Raw genomic sequence first — 8,802 nt, 5'->3', positions numbered from 1 at the left:
GAGACGTTGAATTATGCTGCAAAATCGATCGAGAAGGCGGCGGCGGTCTGCGGAACCGAGGGGAAGGCTGAGTACGTCATCGCGGCATGTGGCCGAAACGGACCAATCGCGAGAGACGATCTCCGCGGCGTTCTACGCGCGGCAACAATTTTTGCCGCGTGCGCGTCAAGTGACGCAGAGGGGCCGCGCCGTCGGTCGCGTGACGCAACGGCGCCTTTCGTGTTTCCCACTCGCCATCCTAAAGCGCCTCAAGCCAGAGGAGGCGTAACGTACGGAAGAGGGCAGCGACTGCGAGATCCTTCTGCCTCCCCAACACGGCCGTCACGGAAGGCGACAAGAGCGGAGAGACTCGTGGGAGACGCGGCGCGTCGAGGACCGAGCTCGGATCGGTCCTCGGCAGCGCGACGTCACGACGGGAAGCGGTCTTTCGACTGGAAGAGATTAGGACGAAAAACGTCCGCGCGGAGCTGATCGAGCTGCGTGTGCGCTGAAGCTTCGCCAAGCTTATTGTTTGACTCTGTATGTTCAAAGAAATTGGGAAACCTTTCATCCGACCTAACCCATCCATCCATTTTCTGTCGCGCTTCTCCTCACGCGGGTCGCGGGCGTGCCGGAGCCCATCCCGGCTGTCGTCGGGCAGGAGGCGGGGTCCGCCCCGAACCGGTCGCCGGCCAATCGCAGGGCACATACAAACAGACAACCGTTCGCACTCACAGTCACGCCTACGGGCAATTTAGATTCTCCAACGAATGCGTGTTTTTGGGATGCGGGAGGAAAGCGGAGTGCCCGGAGAAAAGCCACGCAGGCACGGGGAGAACACGCAAACTCCACACAGGCGGGGCCGGGGATCGAACCCGGGTCCTCAGAACCGCCAGGCTGACGCTCTAACCGGTCGCCCACCGTGCCGCTTCCGACCTAACCATCCATCAGAATAAAAGAACCGGGTCAGAGAGACTAAACCCGGGTCGCGACCTTTCTTTGTTCTCTTTTTACCTCTAACATTTGTTCGCGGATGCCCGGCGAGATGAGTAGCGAAGGGAGAGACAGGTTGCGGAAGAGGCGTCGGCGAGACTCGGTGTCAGTTACGCCATTCATTTCGCCTCCATTCTGCTCACAAGCTTTTCTTTTTCATCCACATGTACATTACACATGATGAAGAGAGTTCCAAATTGACGTAAAACACAAGATTCGATGCTTTACTCGCGAGACCCGGAAATGCGTTTTCCCCGTGAGGGAAAGCATATCCGCGGCGATTCAAATTTGGAATCGCAGAACCAGTGGCAGGTTGATCGGCCACTCATGAAAACAGTCGCCAAATCGCGCACACTACGCAACAGTTCGGCGCCGTCGCTCGGTATGCGGCGGCCTTTAGACGCCATGATTGTGAAAGTAACAAGTCTTCTTTTCTTCTTCTTTCTTTTCCTTCGGGCTTGTCCCTTTAGGGGTCGCCACAGCGCGCCATCCTTTTCCATGGAAGCCTACCTCCTGCATCCTCCTCTCCAACACCGACTGCCCTCATGTCTTTTCTTCACTTCCTGACCACACTCCCCATTGCTCTGGACGGTGGACCCCAAGTATTTCGAGTCCTCCACCTTCGCTCTCTCTTCTCCCTGAAGCCTCACTCTTCTCCCTCCACCCCTCTCATTCATGCACATATATTTTGTCTTACTTCGGCTAATCTTCATTCCTCTTCTTTCCAGCGCATGCCTCCATCTTTCTAACTGTTCCTCCACCTCCTCCCTGCTTTCACTGCAGATCACAATGTCATCTGCAAACATCACGGTCCACGGGACTTCCAGTCTAACCTCCTCTGTCAGCCTATCATCACCACTGCAAACAGGAAGGGGCTCAGGGCAGATCCCTGATGCAGTCCCACCTCCACCTTAAATTCGTCTGTTACACCTCACCGCTGTTCTGCTGCCCTCGTACATGTCCTGTATTATTCTAACATACTTCTCTGCCACTCCAGACTTCCGCATGCAGTACCACAGTTCCTCTCTGGGTACTCTGTCATAGGCTTTCTCTAGATCTACAAAGACACCATGTAGCCTCCTTCTGACCTTCTCTGTACTTGTCCATCAACATCCTCAAGGCAAATAACGCATCTGTGGTCCTCTTTCCAGGCATGAAACCATACTGTTGCTCGCAAATACTCACTTCTGTCCTGAGTCTGGCCTCCACTACTTCTTTGCCATAACTTCATTGTGTGGCTCATCCACTTTATTCCTCTATAGTTCTCACAGATCTACACATCACCCTTTGTTCTTAAAAATGGGCACCAGCCCACTTTTCCTCCATTCCTCAGACATCTTCTCACCCGCTAGAATTCTATTGAACAAGCTGGTCAAAAACTCCACAGCCACCTCTCCTACATGCTTCCATACCTCCATCAGGACCAACTGCCTTTCCATTTTTCTTCCTCTTTCATGCCTTTCTAACTTCCCCCTTACTAATCATTGCCACTTCCTGGTCCACCACACTTGCCTCTTCTTCTCTCCCTTCTCTCTCCTTTTCCTCGTTCATCAACTCCTCGAAGTATTCTTTCCATCTGTCCAGCACACTGCTGGCACCAGTCAACATATTTCCGTCTCTATCCTTCATCACCCTAAGCTGCTGCACATCCTTCCCATGTCTATCCCATCTTTCTGTCTGGCCAGCCTGTAGAGATCCTTTTCTCCTTCTTTAGTGTCCAACCTGGCCTACATGTCATCATATGCCTCTTGTTTGGCCTTTGCCACATCTCAATGTATTCCTTTCGCCTCTCCTCTGTGCTCTCACTGTCCCACTTCTTCTTCGTTAACCTTTTCCCTTGTGTGATTTCCTGTACTGTGAGGTTCCACCACCAAGTCTCCTTCTCCCCTTTCCTGCCAGAAGATACACCAAGGACTCTCCCGCCTGTCTCTCCGATCACCTCGGCCGCAGCGGTCCAGTCTTCCGGAAGCTCCTCCCGTCCACCGAGAGCCTGTCTCACCTCTCCCCGAAAAGCCGCACAACACTCGTCCTTTCTCAGCTTCCACCACATGCTTCTCTGCTCTGTCTTTGTCTTCTGACTCATTCTTCCCACCACCAGAGTCATCTTACACACCAGCATCCTATGCCTTAAAGATAGGCCTACATCTGTCGGCCAATCAGATGACGTTACGTCACGGCCCTCCTCAGCCTGTGTTGTACAACCAGTCGGAGGAGGTTCTAAAAGGCGGTGCCATTGTCACCGCTCGGCCTCAAAAAGTATAATGGAAAAGCGACCTCACGGGGCGGAGCGAGGCTGGTTGGGGGTAGAACCGGTCCACCGCAAAAGGGGCATTAGAAGACGTTTGCCCTCATCAGTTCATGTGACAGGGCTTAGTTAGGACACACTGGCCGGTGTTTGTGTGGAAAACTCAACTATTTCTGCTCTAACTTAGAGGCACGCCCCACACTTCGTACGGAATCATTCTTTCGGAATGCAAAAAAGGGGGAGAGCCGTTAAGCCGCCCGGCCGAAATGCCGTTGCCCGTCCACCAGAATTGTTGGCTGGAAACTCCCTCAATGAGACTCCATTCAGTCGTATCGCGGTCGTGGAGTTGGGTAACGGTCAAGGAGGAGGCTCTGCTCTTTGTCGGAGGCCAAATTTGTGAGTTTCTTTGGAATGGACGAAAAGATGGCATTGTAAGTAGGAGAGAGGTGATGTCGTAAGTCCCCTCCTCTGTTAAGCGATGGTTTTTACACCTTTGTGTATATGGCCTCTCTCACTCCTCTTTGCACATTATGGTATAAAACAGTAGCATCGCTAGGCAGGCCTACTTTAGAGGGGCTGAAGCCTCCCTAAAATCTTGTCCAGCCCCCGAAAATGATTTGATTGTATGTGGTTTGAGTGTCTTCGTCCACTAAACCAGAATCCAGAATCAGAATCCTCTTTATTTGCCAAGTATGTCAAAAACACACAAGGCATTTGTCTCCGGTGGTTGGAGCTGCCCTAGTACGACAACATTTTGACAATAAATACTTTTGAGACATTAAAACACACTACGGAGAGTCACTTAGCCTTGAGCAATTTAATGACAAGAGGGAAGAAGCTGCTGGAATGTCTGCTGGTTTTCGTTTGATCGATAGCGCCTACCTGAGGGAAGGAACCGGAAGTGGTGCTGACCAGGATGTGGAGGCTCCAAGAGGATTTTGCATGCTCTTGTCTTAGTTCTGCCAGCGTGCAAGTCTTCAAGGGCGGGTAGGGGGGTACCGACGATTTCTCCGGCAGTCCCGATTGTCCGTCGCAGTTGGAGTGTGTCCTTCTTTGTGGCAGCGCCAAACCAGATTGTGATGGATGAACACGGGACCGATTCGATGAGCGCTGTGCAGAACTGCCACAACAGCTCCCGTGGCAGGCCGTGCTTCCTCAGAAGCCGCAGGAAGTACATCCTCTGCTGTGCCTTTTGGAGGACGGACTTGGTGTTGGTCTACCACTTCAGGTCCCGAGAGACTGTAACTCCCAGGAACTTGAAGGTCTCGACGGTTGACGCGGGGCAGTTGGACAGCGTGAGGGGCAGCTGTGGCGAGGGATGCCTCCTGATCTCCTGCCATCTCTACAGTCTCGAACGTGTTCAGCTCCGGGTGGCGCCGGCCGCACCGCATATGCCGTAGAAAGTTGCGGAGAACACTTCTCTACAACACGGTGACGAGCTTCCACGGCACGCCTGCACAACCGCTACTGGGCAGAAAGGATCTCAAAGGCCTAACTCCGGCACCGACCGAGCTCGGGAGGGACGGCGGTCGAACGTCCTCGCCGGAGGTCCGCGCGGCGGAAAGGCCTCGTTTGCGCCGAAGACGCGCGGCCGAGGTCCTCGGCGGTCGAGGGCGCCGGAGCCCGGCGCTTGACCGAATGCTGACTTGGCCGGAATCCCGGAAACAACACGGAGCATCCCCGACTGCCGAGAGAACAAATGAGCGTGTTCTCCTTGAAGTTGCGGAAGTGCACACGAGCCGAGTCGCCGGCTGCTTCGAGGACAGCGCGCGTCCCGTTCATACTCCGTAGCGGAGAGGAAAATCCCGCCGCTCCTCGAAGCTTTCCGCAATTGACCGCCACTCGTCTGCGGCGGGCGCGGCCGTGAAGTCCCCCGCCGGACTTTCCTCGATCGCTGCCGCCGCGTCACGCGCAACTCGGAAACTGTTCGTGATGCGTCTCGATGAGTCGTCTGCGGCGTCAAACGTGCCATTTATCCGAGTTGTAGCGAAGATGCTGTAGTAGTCCACGCAAATGCAACACACATAAAAGAGGACAATTCCTCAGCATTTTTTATTGTTTTTTTTTAAATCGAGGTACTCAAATTACTAGAGGATTCGTTTCAGCCCTACAAGCAATCCATTGTGAAAGTCTTGGCTTCCAAAATGGATGAATCACCTAGGAAACGACAGAGAAATGAAAATAAATGGAGCTACCTGCATCACTATTTTTAAATCACTTGTTGATAACAAAATACATGGAAACTTTAAAATCGATACAATCAATGTTTATATGATGATGATGAAGATGATGGCGATGACTTGACTTCTCTGACCTCCCCCATGCCATCAACGTGCACACGCACACGCGCTCGTCAGCGTGGAGCCGCTGACCTGGAATCCGAAGCGCGTGTCACTGTGATCGTACGCGCGCTCGCTGATGAAGGCGCGCACGGGCCGCGCCCGCCGCCGACCGGGTTCGCGCTCCGACGTCAGGTCGCGCGACGCGTCGGGCCGGCCTCCGAGCCGCCTGTTGTACGTTACCGCGGCAACCGCATCCAAGGGACCAGAGCGGCCGCATCCGTCCCGAGATCGCTGTGGCAACGCGCCCAGAGGAGGACGCTCGCGCATGTCGACGCACGATATCAACACACGGCACGATGACTCATTTATGAGTCATGAAAAATGTACATCAGACGCATGAACATACGTGTACACGAGAAACATGGATGCATGCGATCTATGACATACGAGCGGACACGACATGCAGTTGTGTACCTGCAAGCACTTCATATTTTCAAATTCATTAGCATGTTCAACATGTCACATCACAGCTAATAGCTATACGCTATGTTTATAATGCTAGATTTAGCACATATAGCAGCAAGGCTAACAGTATGTTCGATGTTTATTAGCAGGTTCGACATGTGGCTAACAGTACACGCTTATTAGTGTTTGAAAAGGAATGCTAATGTTGTTAGCGGTCTGTTTATTAAACACAACTTGCAATATGGGTTATTTAGCTTTAGCATGTGTAGTAGCAGCAAGGCTAACAACAGCTTATAGCTAAAAGCATATGTGTTCAACATTTGTGGCTAACCTAATATATATGCTTATTAGCATTTTAAAAGGAATGCTGATACATGTTGTTTAGCATGTGTAGCAGCACAGCTAACAGTATGCTGTCCTATTTATTAAACAATGCTAGTGTTGTTTATAGCATATAGTATAGCAGCAAGGCTAACAGTTTATGTCCTTTAACATTTTAATGCTAGTAAATTAATAATATGTTGTTTAGCATGTTCTACATTTGGGGCTAACAGTAAACTCTTATTAGCGTTTTAAAAGGAATGCTAATGTTGTTAGCAGTCTTTTCATTAAACAAAGGTGGTAATATGGGTTGCTTAGCATGTGTAGCAACAAGGCTAACAGTATACGATAAGAGGTGAACCTCAGGTTCCGGATTTAATTTGTTCCGTGACCCTGTTCTCTAACTAACATTTGTAAAGCGAAGTCACGTTTCCCATTGAAATGAATGAAAATGCAATTAATCCGTTCCAGCTGCAGAACGGCCTTCTAGTTACCTGCTCTTGATAGTTGTGAGGTTAAAAATAAATACGATGCAATGCGGAAATAGGTGAAAACATGATCTACGATGATCGAAATAGGTGTTCGCGTGCACTCGCTGTGTTGCGTCTTAGCCTTTTCGGGTACTGTAATGTTTACGTTCACTGTGGTAACCGCTAGCCCTAAATGGCTGCCGTCTCCCACCACACTGCAGCGCAGCGTTTGTGTTGCATTGTGGGATGCGGTGGCCATTTTAGGCCGAAAAGATACCCGAAGCGCCGAGTTAATCGTGTTTTTGCGGCATGAGAACGAGCACAAAGTTCGGAGCCTTCCGCGGCCACGCAACGTCGCAATGTTCGTAAACCGAAAACAGCATGCGGCCCGAGGTCATTTTTCTTTGAAAAGAAATGCGCATAAACCGAATCGTTCGTAAACCGGGCCGTTCGTAAACAGAGATTTCACTGTATGTTATAATATGGGGTTATCGTTTTGATAGCAAAGCTAACGGCACATGTCGTTTAGCATGTTCAAGATTTGTGGCTAACTGAATAAGTTTATACGAAGAACATATCGGATGTTGCTAATTAGTGTGTCGAGCAGCACGGCTAACGGTACCGGATAAAGGAAGGTTCTATAAATAAATCAAAAACACGTACAGGAAGTCCTCGATTTACGAACGAGTTCCGTTCCCACAATGGCGACGCTAAGTCGGATTTCACCGACTTCTGTATTGTAAGCTCAGTGCGAAGGAGGAAGGAGTGCGCGCCGGTGCGAGCGTGTACAGTGGCAAGCGGAGCGACGGCGACCGGGGAAGAGTCGCGATTAGCGGAGGACCCGTTGACGTCCAATGCGCAGAGGAGCTAATAAAGCCGTTCGAGCGGCAAATCGGCGCTTCGTGCCTTTATCGTTGCCGCCGCCCGGCTCGGCCGCGCGACGGGAAAGGGGAGTTAACCCCTGCGTCTCCCGACCGCGGTCAGGTGACCGGAGCGGGAAAGGTTAACGCTTCGTAGAAAGAAATTCATATACAAAAATAAGATGCCGTACTTACCATTACTGCTGAGAGCGTGAAAAATATTCCCGGCGCACCAACACAGACAAGCGCTATGCGCTAGCTAAGCAGAAACACGACGGTGCTGGGACAAAATGGCGGACGAGGCACGGGCGTCGTAAAGTCCAAACGTCGTAAGGTCGAGGACTTCCTGTACAGAGAATTAGCTAGAGATGTGCAGTCCTCCTTTTTTTCAGACCGATACCAGTACGAGTACTCACTCTTGAGGACTCGCCGATACGGAGTATCGAGACCGCCCGTCCCCCGTTGCCGTCGTGGCGAGGCGCAATTGGCCAAGCGTCGGTTTGTTGGGGACGCTGATCTGGAAGGGGGCGAGGAGGAAAAGGAAAAGCGGGGTTGGCCTCTCGGTCCGCTTTCGTTCGTACCAACTGAACCTGCCGTGACGATCGTCGCCGGCGACAATGAATTTGCTATTTCATCCATCGTTACGTCATCAATTGTGAATAGAGTTAAGTATTGTTGGAAAACACAACAAAGGTGTACTTTATAGACCGTATGCGTGCGGCCGACGCCGTGTTGCCGTTCGGCTGAGTCGAGCGGTCGGGGACTCGAACACTCGCCGACGCACGTCGGCCGTTTCAAATCGTCCCGTTTTGCGAGCCTTATGCCGTTTATTGATTCTTGCGCAGAAATGTCAAACGCCAAGCGGGTCAAACGCTCGTTTTCACCGATGTTGTGAACAAAACAGATTCTGATGGAAGGGGACCTTTAAGTATCGGCAGCCTTCCCGAGTCCGGGAATAAAAACCATCTCGGCTCATCCTAGTTTTGGTCGTTCGGCAGACAAAATATTCACGCTATCCATTCATTTCTTTCCTTGTTGTTTTTGGAAACTGCTTTAAGATCATCCAAGATCTCGATTTTTTTTTTGGGGGGGGGGGGGGGGGGGGGGATGCGCACTTCATATTCTGACCTCCGTTTTAGCCCCGCCCGCCGGAGGGTCAAAATATTAGGAACAGTCGTAGATAGTGC

The sequence above is a fragment of the Phycodurus eques genome, chromosome 3, assembly GCF_024500275.1.
Source record: "Phycodurus eques isolate BA_2022a chromosome 3, UOR_Pequ_1.1, whole genome shotgun sequence".
NCBI classification, from domain to species: Eukaryota; Metazoa; Chordata; class Actinopteri; order Syngnathiformes; family Syngnathidae; genus Phycodurus; species Phycodurus eques.
This window is presented reverse-complemented; position numbering follows the sequence as displayed.